This window comes from Stylophora pistillata, chromosome 7 (genome assembly GCF_964205215.1).
Source record: "Stylophora pistillata chromosome 7, jaStyPist1.2, whole genome shotgun sequence".
Lineage (NCBI taxonomy): Eukaryota > Metazoa > Cnidaria > Anthozoa > Scleractinia > Pocilloporidae > Stylophora > Stylophora pistillata.
In genome coordinates this window covers 26,854,351-26,869,578 of record NC_142525.1, presented here as the reverse complement: position 1 = coordinate 26,869,578, position 15,228 = coordinate 26,854,351, and the positions used below count along the sequence as shown (strand labels likewise).

Below are 15,228 nucleotides of genomic sequence, written 5' to 3'. Positions count from 1 at the left end.
ATGCCTCAATACGATATGAAGTTTTTTTCTCGGAGAATCAATCGAAATGCACTCTAAAGGGCGATACTTAAAGACCAATGTTTGTGTATCTTGTGTTGTTCCATATCGTCTTTAACGTATCTTTTAGGAAAATATTGTCCTAGTTGAGAGCCCAGGTTTCGGTGAATCTGCCATCATGGATGACACAGTAAAAGCATACCTCCCAGAGGCTTCCGCTTTTATCTTTGTCATCAACAGTGCAAACGCCGGTGGATTACAGAAAGACAGGGTAAGTCCATGAATTTGTCCTTCTAAGAGCAGTCCAACTACATAGATAGTTGAAGACGCCCGGTTAGCTCAATTGGTTAGAGCGCCGGATTGTGTTGTGCTGGAGGTCAAGGGTTCGAGCCCCGGCCGGACCGATACTCATGGTCTTAAAATAAGAGAGGAGAATTTGCTACCTTTCTATAATCAAGAGATAGATAGATACTAGTCTTCTCGGATAAGGACGGATAAACCGTAGGCCCCGTCTCCTGTAGGGTTAGGGGTAGGAGACGTTTATTTCCCACCCACGAGATTACTGTGTCGTGGATGCCCTCCCCTGGGGTGGGATGGGTGGTAATTGGCCGTGAAAAGCCTCCATGCGAAGTGGTAAACTAACCTATATGGATATGTATATATGTATATGAAGAGAACGAAGTTTGTTGCCAAGACCTTTTATTTTTCACATCTGCTATTGGCGTACATCTAAAAATAAATTAATCGTTTAAAAGAGACAAAGAAGATGGACCAAAAGAAAATAATATATATTAATTTCCCAGTTTTCAAGAAGTTTTATTGTCCACACCAGCAGCGTAGTGGTAAGTAGTGGTAGGACCTTGAGACGGGGACGTTTGGCACATGATTAGGGGTTTTTTCTCCCAAACATTTGGGACAGATCTTTTGTCCGTACCGTTTAGTTTAGAGAACAATAATGAGGTTTCGCTGGGATCTCGTTGAGAAAAAGAAGATTTCAAAAGCAACAAAATTTTGATGATGAACAACAAGACAGAAACAAGGTAAGGGTGTCTTTGAGTTTCAAAAGCTTCATACAAAATGGCAACGGAAGCACATGGAACTTAACGAGCATGATTAGCTACTGCGCAGAAATTGCGTGCCACAAAATGTTCTAAAAATTATAGCTTATTCTGTACTTTTGCCTCCAGGTGGAAAAACTCATTAAGCACGCTAGACAGGTGTCCCTTGACAAACAAAGGGAATCTTCTTCCAATTGTGCTCTGTTCGTTTGCAACAAGTGGGACTGCATACCTTCAAAAATGATTGATGAAGTGAAGAACCACACCGTGAGGAAACTGGCGCAGTGCTGGCCTAGTTTAGATCCAGAATCTCAGATTATTCATATGTCAGCAAAACATGCTAGTGAAGCCCAGAAGTTTGGAGTGATCACGGAAGAGTTTGGTGAACTCATGAATGGTATCAAGTCCATGGTGTTGAAAAGTGTTGAGCGAAGACTACAAATTCAGTGGAGGTAACTTGCTTTACATCCTTAACAAAAAAAATAACTGTTGATGAATATGATTCGGTTCTGATTAAAATGTCTTAGTTATTAGTTTTAAAGATAGGCATGCTACGCATACAAGGTGTTTTTTTTTTTCTCGGATGGGTGGGTTGAGTTGGGACACTTTGAGTAACTTTTTTCCCCCTGCGTGTGGAATACGTGACTAAATGCAGAAAATGACACGTGGTGGGGTAAAGTCCAAGAGCATAAAGCGAAATTGACTGTCAGAAAACGTCAAAGTACTTGAGAGTTGCGTGGAAAATTTATCAGCAATAGCACTAAGCTTTATCTGAGTTTTTTTAGAGGATTAAGAATATGTCGGAGAATTATTTAAGGCTGTCTACTGGTGAATGTTATTCTATTGGGGAAAGCATAATTAATAATGACAAATAAAAACGTAATTTTTAAGGGAAATTACTGTTAAAAAAGAATATAATTCGTGGATGGAGAACTTCTGAAAGCAGAGAAACGGATATTGACATTGTAGTCGACATCGAAAGTAAATATAACTTGATGATCTTCTCGACCCTCGCCAAAAGAGCAACCTCAAGGCAAAAACAGCTTTATCGATTAAATATGCTTTATGCAAATACTTTGTGCAACCTTTACCAGAGTCACCAAAACTAGCCCTTCCAAAACAAACACTACTGTTATAACTTGGAGCTAGATCGTTCGTTTGGTAGGCACAGTAAAAATGACGCGTTTCAGTTGAAAATTACATTTCATCCACTTGCAAATCACGAAAGTGGTTCAAGTCGAAAGGCCACAAAACGGTGAAAATTAAACAAAAAAATATCAAATGACAAAATAGATATAAAGGAAAACTAAAAGAAAACTTAAGACAAAACTTTACTTACATTCTGTGCCATACGAAGTTGAAGAAGACGCTTACAAAAACAATCATTACACAATTCAAACAGACGAGCGAGAAACTCTGGCTTTTTGGTCATATGAGGAAGTGTTGAACTATGTAAGAGAACACAAGGTGTCCGCAAAGGCAAAGAGACCTAAACAACGACAACAATACAAAAACAAGAGAAAAAAGTCACATCCTAGTTTTAGACTAAACACCTTTTGTTGACGGCGTGTGCGTTGCAAATGAAGGAGTGGTATACAAAACACGCTTTTGTAGAACAATTACCTTCCGACCTTTCTAACCCTGGCAGATCAAGGCGACGAAGTCATCAGTAAGGACATGAACCTTTACACTGGATAGATGAGCTCAAAATTATTTGTTGATTTCGTTTTTGGTGAACGCCAATGTTGGGCTAGTTGCATTGCAACATTTTGCGACACACTAATTTCATGACACGATGGACATGCCCTGATTGGTGCAAACATGCCACAATTCGGTGATTTGATTGGCGCGAGACAGTACATAATGTCACTATTTGATTGGTGCGAGATAATGCCCTAATGCGGCAATTGGTGTGAAACACATACCACTCGATAAGCTAACATATAGTTTTCTTTTTCAATGAAAAAAATAGATAGAAAATAAGCGTGCTTATTCCGACTGCACTCGAAAAGCGTCAGGAACAAATTGAACAAGCGAACAAATTTTGCTAGAATTTTTTTTTAATTTACTTGGTACTAAAAAACAAGTCGGCCACAAAGATTAGAAACGTTTCACCGGTTGTAGAGATATTTTCCTTCATGCCAATCATGTCATAAAATTAGGGTACTGCAGTTTGTTGCGATGGAATTAAACCAACATTAATGTACAACAAGAGTGAGATAACCGTCAGCTAAAGGCCTAACACGAGAGCGTTTGTTTAGGAGAGGCTAGTTTCGAATTTGCTGACTCAGGTAATAATTGCACAAAGCATTTGCATAAAGCACATTGTTTTTGCCTTGCATTTGTGATTGCTCTCTTGGTGAAGATTGAAAAGATCAGCAAGTTATTTTTACTTTCTGCGTCGACTGCCATGTTAAATGTCAGTTTCTTTGGTTTTAAGACTTTTCTATGAACTACATGATGTTTAAAAACGGTATTTTCTCGATACAGCAACTATACGTGGATACATATCATTATTGATTAGACTTTCTCAGTCGAATGCCATTTTCCAGTAAACAACCCAAGTTTTACGAAGTAATCCTCCCGCACTGAAGAAAATTCACTTGGAGGTAAATGGTACTGTTAGTCAATTTTCTACGCAATTACATTTTCTATGCAACAAATTCGCTTCAGCCACACATTAGCTTGGAGTTTACCCCATCACGTGCCAATTCCTTGTAAACAACTAACATTTTATCACATATTCCACATATAAAGTCCAGGCTGGCAACAATCAAATGAAGAGGCCACATCCAGCACTTTGAAAATATGATACTTTTCTGATCGTTCAATATTTTCACTCGCTCGGAGAACGACGACCGCAAAATATCTGCGGTAAGAAGCTACTGGAAATGAAAGAGCGTATCGGTTTGCCTTCAAAGGAAATTTGTGCGGAAGAATATTTTTGAGGAAACTGCTGCAAGAAGATGACTTTGATTCTGTTTCTGACGAAGGAACTTAAGTAAAAATATTCTTAACCTGCGACTGCGCAGGCCGTTACTTTTTGGTCGCGTTACACAATCGGAGGAGAGGGCCCGTTGCGTGAGGAGACTAAGCAAGCGCTGTGGAGGACACTTCAGGAATTGAAGCGTGGCACCAAAGCAATTTATATTTTTCTAACCACTGGCAATACCATAAAATACGTGTGTAGGAGTAGACATAGATAAAATTGAAAGGCTTTTTCCTGTTCTCCATTATCGGATACTTTCATTGGCATCTTTTGAAAGTAAATGCTCTTTTCTTTATAAACATGCAAACATCATTAACTTAGTTTCCCATTTTAAACCAACCATCCAAGAATAATAGCTTTTGCATGCGTAGCATACCTATGTTTTTAACCATTAAGTTAAGAAAATTCAAACTTTCATTTCTGTTAAAAACATGAATACAGAAACGTTACGCTTTACCTTACATGTTATCGTAAGTCGAAAATCGGTTAAAAATACCTAAAAACAAACATACATACATACATACATACATAAATACATACATACGTTACTTAACCACTACTTTTGGGGGCTTCTCAAGGCCAATTCCCACCCATCCCACCCCAGGGGAGGACATCCACTACACAGTAATCTCGTGCGTGGGAAATTAACGTCTCCTACTCCTAACCCTGAAGGAGACAGGGCCTATGGTTTATTCCTCCTAATCCGAGAAGACTAGAATATCTATCCATTGTTTGATTATAGAAAGGTAGCAAATTCTCCTCACTTATTTTAAGACCATGAGTATCGGTCTTAAAATAAGAAACAGTCGATATTGACATTGTGATGATACTTGAAATAGGAGGGTGGTTCCTAATTTGAGATTTGAAATTACACAACCTCCTTGAGAGACCAGCATGCATAAACAGCCACCGTGACTGAGCATGGAGGTAAAATGGAAGATAATTGCAATTATGGCTTTATTCTTAGGTGGCTTGACTACTTCCTTACACGTATCGCCTACTGCACGAAAGCGTTCATGCGTAATTCTTTCGAAGATTGCGAAAACGTGACAGAGAGAATGAAGTTGATCACTGACTTCCTTCATAATATTGAAAGGTTGCGAGATGCCGTAAGCAAGGAGATACAGATGTTCTTTACAAACAAGACAGACAATGTTGTGAGTACGCTGTCAAAATATCCGAGGTATCTCGAGGTTATGGAGCAGATTTTTTTATGGACTTTGACGGTGTTCAAAATACTGAACGCAAGAGAAAAATTTTTACGAACTGCGTATTGTTTACGGCGTGCAATGTCCACTTTTTAGTGTTCTCTGATACGACTTTATGAAGAAAAATCATGTTCCTTCTCCTGTAGCAACCCCACAACGCTTTCTCATCTTTAATTAAATTTAAGCGAAAAACTGGGAGTATCACTTGGATTGAAATCTCGGATAATCCACAGTTTTAGTAGGGGTGTATTCGGTCACGTCTTCAGTGTGTTTAGACCAATAGCAAGCGAGTAAAAATATTTGATTGATTATAACGCGTTTTAGCAACTGAGCATGCTTTCATTTAAAGTTTGTCGTGAAGTTGTTTGTTGAATAAAAAAAAAAATGCAAAGATTTCTCAAAATGACCGTAAAACGCTAAAACTAACCAATTTAGCTAAAAATGTAATCTTTAAATTACCCTGCCGAATATTAATGAACAGGATTTGCTTTACATTGTGCCGTTCGTCAGGCCTTTTCAGTGTTGACAGAAGCAAAGAAAGAAGACGATAACAAACGAGCGACCTTACTTAATTTCTACGAACGCACAGATGTTGGTTTGAACACGTTGGAGGGAAAAGCTCTCGCCCTCTTGGACAAGACAATTGGAAACTTCAAGGAGAAAATCGTAACTCACAAACAAAATCTAAAGAAAGAAGAATTCACTGTATTCGTTGTAGGTACGTTATTCTCGTTTTACACTGCAATAAAAAATTGAAACGCCATAAATAGAATTTCACAACGAAAAATCGAAGTTTCCTCACCTAATAGACATCCTCCCTTAAACACGAAGGCGCGCTATAAAAGGAGCCTTAGGTCCCACTGGACCATTTGTCAATCAACCGTCGTGTGATGTAGATCTCTTAGAGTCAAGTCAGCTTGAGCTGCAGCTACTCCAAAGCAGTGAACAGCGGGTGAATTCCTCAAAATTGTTTTATGTCTTCATTAAAATACAAGAACTTTTGAGATTTGTATTTCCTTTCTCCAATAGCAACTGTCTTTATTTGTGGCGGTAAATTTGAGATCGATGTAGGTGGTTCGCACGCTACCTCATGCCACCATGCTGGTGGAAGTAAACATTAGATATCTTATTAGCTCCTTTTGTTCGTCTACCAGCATTTAAATTTGACCCGCACACGTCAACGGTGAGTGACAAATGAGCCTAGGTCTTCCCAGGGAAGACTTCCTTATATAGCGCGCCTTCGTGTTTAAAAATAGCTCCTTTAGATAACAGTGTGTGCTTTATCAAGTATATCGTCTAATCAAATAGTCACTCACATAAGTGCTTTTTAAACTCAGGCAAACCCCAAGCCTCATATCCTATAATGATTCTAATATAACCTTTAATTCATCATTCATTTAATTATCCAGTTTCCAGTTTCATGATCGGTAATTAAACGTTAATTGCAGGCCAATAGGGCTCGATTTCGGTGGCCGTTTACGCAACCAATTTTCCCTTATATCACACATTTAGTGAGTGTCAGCATGACACTCGGACGAGTTCTTCTTGGCTCCGTAGTTTTATCATTTTTATTTGGTCTTTACCCTGAGAAATATTTATCTGGAAATAGCCTATATTACTTCTCTTGTATACCGCTTCGCTTTGTCAGCTCAGTGTCTTCGTTGGAAGTTATAACAAGCAATATACATGTAAACTCCACTAGGAGATTAGGCCGCTATCTTGGTTGTCGACTTCGTGGAATGAGTTACCTCGGCGCCAGAGTGAACTATCATCACAATTCAACTTCCAGTTTTCAGCTGATTCGACTGATCAAATGTGGTGATGTAAGTTTAAATCCTGGCCCCTCTGTTATTCAAACTGTAATCGGAAATCGACACTCGAGAACGGCGACTTTGCTTATGCTGCTGGCAATCGTGCACCGCCGTGTCTGCGTAACTTGGTCAACATTATTGTGGCCAAGCATCAAAAAGTAGTGGAAAATATCAAGAACGATACGCAACAATTGTTGTTGCGTTCTCAATGCTCGATCTTTGAGAAATAAGTCAGCGTCGTTTGTGGATTTGGTATGCGATAGCAAAGCTGATCTATTTGCTGTTTCTGAAACCTGGCTTACAGACAATGATACAACTATTCTTAGTGAAATAACACCACAGGGATACAAACTCCCACATTATTCCCGCAGTGATCGCAGAGGAGGTGGGACTGCATTGATTTTCAAAGAATCCATCAACGTTGGAAAAGTTTCGGTTGCAGGAAAAGGGTCATTCAAGGTGTCGGAATGGTTGGTCAATCCTGCGGCTACTACTCGTTTGTGGGTTGTTATAGTCTATAGGCCTCCATATTCTGTTAAACATCCTGTGTCTACTTCAAAATTTATCACTGAATTCTCAGATTATCTCGAGTCTTTGGTCATGGCAAGTGAGCCCTTGTTGATACTGGGCGATTTTAACATTCATATGGACCTACCTTATGACACTGACTGAAGAAACATGTCTGACCTTCTGGTGTCGATGGGTCTTAAACAACATGTTGTACACCCTACCCATGAATTTGTTCACACACTGGATTTGATCATCACTCGTATATCTGATAACATCATGGCTGGGCGCCCCTACACTGGTGAGTTTTTTTCTGACCATTTCCCAGTCTTCTGTCAACTAAAACCTGAAAGACCTCCAGTGGCTGTAAAACGTTTACAGTTCAAAAAAATTAAATCAATTGACCGTGACCAATTTTTCGAGCCATTTGCTCTTCTCAGCTCTGTCTTGACCTACCGGACGACTTGGATACCCTAGTCAATTGTTCTAATGAGACACTAAGATCTGTACTGGATATCTATGCACCTGTCTTGTCCCGTGATATTATTGTTCGGCCTCGAGCACCGTGGTTTAACGAAGATATCAAAAAAGCTAAACGGTCGAGACGAAAGGCTGAAAAGAAGTGAAGAATACTGGACTACCTGCAGCATCTTGCTGCTTTTAAAAAGGAAAGAAATCGTGTGGTGAACTTGATGAATGAGGCACGTCGTGTCTATTACAATCTATTCATTAAAGATGATAGTACTGACCAGCGGAGGCTGTTTATGGCAAGTAAGAGTCTACTGAATATGCAGCCGGATAGATCTCTCCCCCCTCATACTGACGTTTCTCTGCTTGCAAATGACATGGGCGAGTTTTTTTATTACCAAGATTGCTAATATTAGATCAAAGTGGGATGGTATCTCTCCATCGCATCTTCCGTCGACGTCGGAGCCTGATCTGGTATCTGAACCTAGCGCTATTGTATTGTCTGATTTTCAATGTCAAACGGTTGAAGCAATACGTGATATGATCACATCAGGGAAGAAAAAATCTTGCATCTTGGATCCAATACCTGTGACTCTGTTATCTGCATGCCTTGACCCACTCCTTCCTGTAATAACTAATATGGTTAATTTGTTCCTAAGAACTGGATATTTTTCTGACACCTGGAAAACTGTTGTGGTACATCCATTATTGAAAAAGCCTGGCCTTTGTAAGAAACGGCAAATAAAGGTTTAAACGGTTTACTAAAAATCACACTGCGCCAGGACGACCGAACTACGTGCTACTCCTGGAATGACACAAGGTCCTCGCACATGCTTGGACAATGACGCATACAAAGCTGATTGACAGAATCACAATAGAGTATTATAAAAAAGTCACACAACTTGTCACATCTTCCCATTTTCGTAAGAAACGTTAAACGAAACAACAACAACAACAAAAAAAAAAAACATAAGGGAGTGACAAAGTCTTTGAACCAATGGGGTGGCTTCACTTCCCGTTGCGACCGCCTCGGTCCAACGTGAACTTCAGATAGAGGGCAGTTTCCGGGTGGGACAGTGGCCTCGGGCTCAGGGCTTGCTTCTGCTGACTGATCCGGAATAATAAGTTCTGGGACATCTTTGGATTCCCCTGCGTCGATTAGCTGCCGTCGATTTCTCCTATACACCGTCTGTCCTACCTGTACCCTGTAGCTCCTTGGGCCAGCTGTAGCCGTGCATGTTCCTGAACTCCATGTTTTCTCACCAGGCAGTTTCATTCACACTGTTTATCCCACGCTAATTGGGTCTAAATGTTTGGCTTGTTTGTTGTAGTAGTGCTGTTGTCTTTGCTTTGTACCTATCAACTTGCGAGTGTCCTCCTCAGTGGGAAAGTTGGGCTGTAACAGTGAGCCTGCTACCGGCAGCAGTGTTTTACAACGGCGACCTCATATCATTCTAAAATAACTTTACATTAATCATTCATTTACGTATCCAGTTTCCTATATCAATAGGCAATAGGCAATTGCATTGTAATTGTATGTTTATTTTTGTAATTCCCTTCATCACTGAGTCGCACTTAGAAAAAAAACTCAGGAAAAGAAGAGAGAGTCTCCGGGTCCAGACCAGCTAAGGCTATTCGATAGCCTTCCAAACGGATGTCTTTCTTTCGAATGTGCTGCATAACGGCCAGCCTCGATCTGAACAAAGGCTGATAGTTTCTAAAGAAACTGTTTGGGGCTGCGTCGGTGGGGGTAACGAAATAATTTTAATATATTAACAAAGTTGAAATGGTAAATTGGCCACCGTTACGTAAATAAAAGTTGACGTTTCGAGCTCTTCATTCGACTAATTTATTCGTGTTTTTCTCGTTGCCATGTTCCCACCAATAACGCAGCTCCATTTTCTGCCTTTAAAAGCACACACAACCCACAATTCCTCTGTTCGCCCCGACGAAGGGCTAACGCTCGAAACGTTAGCTTTTATAATCGTAACGGTGGCCAATTTACCATTTCAACTTTGTTGATTTATTCAAATTATTCTATCTGAACATCTGGTTTAAAGTAATTTAAAGACAGACAGTGTGGAGATAAGCTCTGCTGATGGCAACAAATTAAAAGAGACGGGAAATTAATCAGCATTTGAGATTTCAAGTGGGAATGACGTGGGAAGTAGACTCTTGTCCGATTCAAACCATTAAAGAGCTCTAGAGAAATCTGCACATTCCTAAAAATTTTGTTACTCGCCTCCCATCTTGTTTTTACCTCTTTACACTTACCAGGCGAAACAAGTTCAGGAAAGAGCACCTTGCTGAATCTTATCCTTGGAGAGCAGCTTCTTCCGTGCTCTTTTCTCAGTACCACATCCACCATTTGCGAACTAAGATATGGAGATACCCCAATACTGGTGGCGCACTTAACTGACAAAGAATCTGGATTTACTGTCTTCCTAGACGAGCTACCCGAAGCCTCCGAAATTTCCGAATTTGTTAGCGTGAAAGAGTCTAAGTACAGAGAGAGGGGCTCAGATCTCGAAAAGATTGAGCTGTTGTGGTCACACAATCTGTTGAAGGTTAGAGAAATAACACATTCCCTATGGCACTGTCAAGACGAATTTGGTTTAAATTGAGCTTTTCAAGTTTGCGATAATTTACTTAATTCTCATGAGCCTAGCCACCTTCAGAGATTAAAATTTTACGTCTCCAAATCCTAACAGTCCCTTTTTTCAAGACTACTGCCTCCTATATATAGCGGAAGCGAAGCCAAATGTTGTCCTGTTGAGCGAGTGAAGTAACAATAGAAAACCAACGCCCTCTTAGCCCGCAACGAAGGCTGTCGAGTTTACCCGACATTCTTCGACCTTCGCTTTTCTTTATTTGGGAACATCTGCGGTCATTCAACGTTTAAAACCGAATTTTGACCCAATTTTGACCCGATGTTCCTGGGGTTTGTTTCGGAATACTATAGAAGAAGACAATAAACATCTCACAATCATTACAGGATGGTGCGCGAAAAGAGCAAAGTTTTTCCTTGCAGAAAAATCTTAAGAAGTGTGATCGGCGTATCATGAAAACTTAGAGGAAGTTGGAGACAGGTCATTTTCCTGTTTGCATCAGCGAAGTATGCCCAGTAGATCCCAAGATATAATTTTTTCATTCGTTGCCGTGATAGAACAAAATATGATAAACTGATCTCAAAAATGATATCACAGGGGCGTCTCCGGCACATGATTGAAAAGAAGAGCTTTCCTTGCAGAATTATCTCAATTCCTCTATTAATTGTGTCAAGAACAAGACGCTCGAGTTTGAATGGTTTTATAAAAGCCCTTGTTCGTGGCTTTATTTGTTTTAGGTCCAAACTATCCGATTTTACTTGTCCGATTACAAATACCAATAATCGGACAGGCGAAATCTGACAGTTGGAAAGATGATAAAAATCAGCTACCTAGCAAACTAAATAAAGAAAACTTCCAAGGTAAGCAGGCTAGTCAATATCGATGACATGGGTATGTACTCTTACATTAAATTTTTTATTCCTGAGTTAAATGGTAGTTTTTTTTTATTGACAATAGGCAAGCGGACTTTGTTTCCTACAGTTCAGACGTTTGCTAACACTTTCAAATTAGCTTCGTGCTACGTGCTCGGTAAATTTGAAATCATTCGCCCGATTACTTCCTGAATTGTACTCCATTCTTTCCTATTACTAATCAGATTCATAATAAATCCAATCGCTACCTGGTCACTCTTGTTTTTCCTCTGTAAAAGTATCAGGCTTGTCTTCTCTCTCTGTGTTCTTATTGGTCCATGTGAAATATTTCTTTTTTCTGATTGGCTGCAGCGATAACTTCGGCTTTGGTTTTACTTCAACCAATCAAAATGCGCTATGAAGAGTGACGCTAAAGGACAAATCCTTTCTCATCTTACATGCTGCATCTCATATCGTACATTCTTTTTTAGGAAAATGTTGTATTAGTTGACAGTCCAAGCTCGGGCGAATCTGCCATCATGGATGACATGGTAAAATCGTACCTTCCAGAGGCTGTTGCAATTATTTTCGTCATCAACGTTGCAAACGCTGGTGGACTACGCAGAGAAATGGTAAGGAAATTTGTATTGTGAAGTGGTTACGCATTACAAATAGTGTGCATCAAACATCTACCTCGCCAATTTGTTTAATCTTTTACAGTGACTTTATTGTACAAAAATTGTCGTCGAATGCGATAATCCATAGAACTTACCTAACATGATAATGAGATGAACTGACTCATAACTTTCAATATCATGAGGGTAAAGAAAGCTAGTGGAATAGCCAAATCAATAAGTTAACAAATAACTTATTCTGTCTGTTTGTCTTCAGCTTGAAAACGTTATCGAATACACCAGACAGGTGTCCCTTGACACACAAAGGGAATCTTTCTCAAAATGCGCCCTATTCGTTTGCAACAAGTGGGACCAGGTCCCGTCAGAAGAAACTGATAAAGTGAAGAATACCATCGAGAGGAAACTCACAGAGTGTTTGCCCGGCTTAGATCTAGAATCCCAGATTATTTACATGTCAGCAAAAGACGCAAGTAAGGAAGAGTTTACTGAACTCATGAATGGTATTGAGTCAATGGTATTAAAAACTATTGAAGCAAGACTACAGATCCAGTGGAGGTAAATTGCTTTAAATGTTAAGTGACTGAAGTTATTTTTTAAACATTTGCTTCTGAGGAAAATGCCTGTCTGCTTAGTCTTAATAAAATTATGTGCACGAAATATTTCTCTGATTGGTTCTCAGAAATATTGACTATAGATGATGCAATTATATTGAAAGGAGACAATAGTAAAACATGTAAAAAGTAATGTAAGCAGTAAGTATAGCATTGAAACATGAGAAAATCAAGATTATGGTTTCACTCTTAGGTGGCTTTATCATCTTCTTTCACGTATCGTCTCCCAAACAAATAAATTCATTCGAGATTCTCGAAATGATTTCTTCAAGCCCTTACATCGGATGAGTGTAAATTTAAGAAATGAAATGGCTGTGTTTGGTATCAAAGAGGCTCCCATCATGGACATCAGTTGTGACGATCTAGAGTGGCAAGAAAATGCAGTTATTGGAAGCGGAGCGTTCGCCTCTGTTTATCGAGGAACATTAAAGGTAGAAGAAGGGGTTCAACCCCTGAGAGTGGCTTTAAAAGTGTGGAAAGAAGAGCTCAACGAGGCTACTGCTTGTGGCTTCCTCTCCGAAACAGAGACTCTCAGGTTGTTGGGTTTCTTTTTTTTTTTTTTTATCACTTTATCTCGCATTTATATAATTTCGAAAAATTACCCCTTCCCCCATCCCCCAACGCTAAAACCTAAATCTCTTCCGGCTGGTATGAAATAAGATATTTTCATTATCTTTAAAATAAGATATTTTCCAAGGACCCCATTGTGGTATTTGTCTGGAATCACTTAGATAATGAAGAATGAAATTTCAAAACGGAGAAAATTCATGCCGCTGAAAATTCAATTACATTTTTTTCTGAGGATTTCACAAGCGCCAAAATCTATGTATATTTTAAGGCACATCGAGATAGTAATTAAGAATGACCTTTACAGTAAACTTATCACCATTCATTTTTCCGAAAGGTCATTAATGGCGATTGACCCTTTAACCCCTTAAATCATTACTGCTGACTCAAATGTTAAACTCACGAAAATAAAGGATGTAACTGCCACTTGAAGAAGCTCTTGAATGTAACCAAAATCTTCCTATCAAGACAGTGGAATATCTATGGAGAACAGTACAGAGCATATGCATATTAGTGTAAAGGGTTAACCCATGCGTTATCTTTGTGTAGGAAGCTGAACCATCAATTTATTGTAAAGTTCTATGGTACTGCTCTTCATAAGGAAGGGGATCGGCTACGAACAATACTTGTTATGGAGCTCTGCACGGAAAACTTGAGGAGCCACATTTTCCGGCATAAAAGCAAGGTACCCGGTCAGTCATCAACACCTACTGCTGCCAGAAATGTGATTGGATGGGCAAAAGACATTGCCGATGCTCTGAAATACATTCACAGACAAGGTATCGTTCACCGAGATCTCAAGTTGGAAAACATATTGGTAAGTTAAAAATTAGGACCACTGGCTTTTGTGACTCTTTATTATTTAATCTAGCCTATTTTACTCGCCTTCACCCAGCTTTCCTTGTTGTTGTTGTTGTTTTTTCCTCACTTTGCTTTATAAGCCCTCTTTGAAGCCCTAACGCTGAGTTTTTATGAAGGCTAAAGAAGTTGTTATTCGTTTTCTCATTACCTTTTCCATCTATAGCTGTCACAAGAAAATGTTGTCAAAGTTGCCGATGTCGGTGTTTCCAAAGAAGCTAGAGCGATCACAGGTACCAGAGTGGGAACTCCTCTGTATCTGGCTCCAGAAGTAATCAACTCAATTAGGTACGATTACAAAGCGGATATATACAGCTTCGGTATAATGCTCTGGGAGATGTGGTATGGTAAGAGAGCCCTTCTTGATGTGGCAAGAGATGAACATGAGCTTTTCGACGTAGTGATAGGGGGTACCAGACCTTTGCATGCCCAAGGCTCAAATACGCCACCAGCTGCTTTGCAGAACGTAATGAGGCGTTGCTGGGATAAAAACCCAAACAAACGGCCAGATTCGGCACAATGTTATCAAGAGTTGTCTGAGCTATTCAAGAAAGTTTGAGCACCACCCTTGTAAAATCTGGTCGTCAGGCAACCACTTCAAACGTATTTTTTACTTAATGTAAGGTTTTTTGCAACATTAGCGAATAATAGTAATTAACTATGATATTTGTAGGTCCTACCTGCTTTTACTAGTCTATGATGGATTTCATAACCAGTTAGCAAATAATATTGGATTTAGGGGTCTAGTTATCAAGTCAATGGAACGAATGCTTAGAGTAAAAGTACTGAGTGACCGCTCACGCCACCCGTCATGTATCCGGAGGTAGTCAAGGATCACTTGGGCGAAAGTGAACATTACAATGGACAGCCGTTATAAGAGCCATACTATTTGAGTCCAATTCTTTTTCAGCCCTTGTAAGCAAAATAGAGGCGTGAAAGGGTCTATACGGTGAAAACAAAAGTAGTTGAATTACCCGACACTGGTTAAAAAGTAAACAATTTTTTTTTTGTTCATTAATTAGATAAAAGGGTGATAGAGGCAAAAATATTTTAAACTTT

General features: G+C 39.5%; 1 non-coding gene across 1 annotated transcript in view; it reads left to right on the top strand.

Moving 5' to 3' along the window:
- The window catches only part of LOC111337826 (uncharacterized), an 18,191-nt gene extending 2,963 nt beyond the window's left edge, over positions 1–15,228 (top strand). The window contains exons 4-13 of the transcript XR_015989428.1: positions 128–268; positions 1,185–1,507; positions 5,012–5,201; positions 5,763–5,970; positions 10,316–10,605; positions 11,990–12,130; positions 12,390–12,688; positions 12,938–13,279; positions 13,861–14,128; positions 14,336–15,228. This is a non-coding gene — a transcript (uncharacterized LOC111337826). The remainder of the gene's footprint in view (positions 1–127; positions 269–1,184; positions 1,508–5,011; positions 5,202–5,762; positions 5,971–10,315; positions 10,606–11,989; positions 12,131–12,389; positions 12,689–12,937; positions 13,280–13,860; positions 14,129–14,335) is intronic.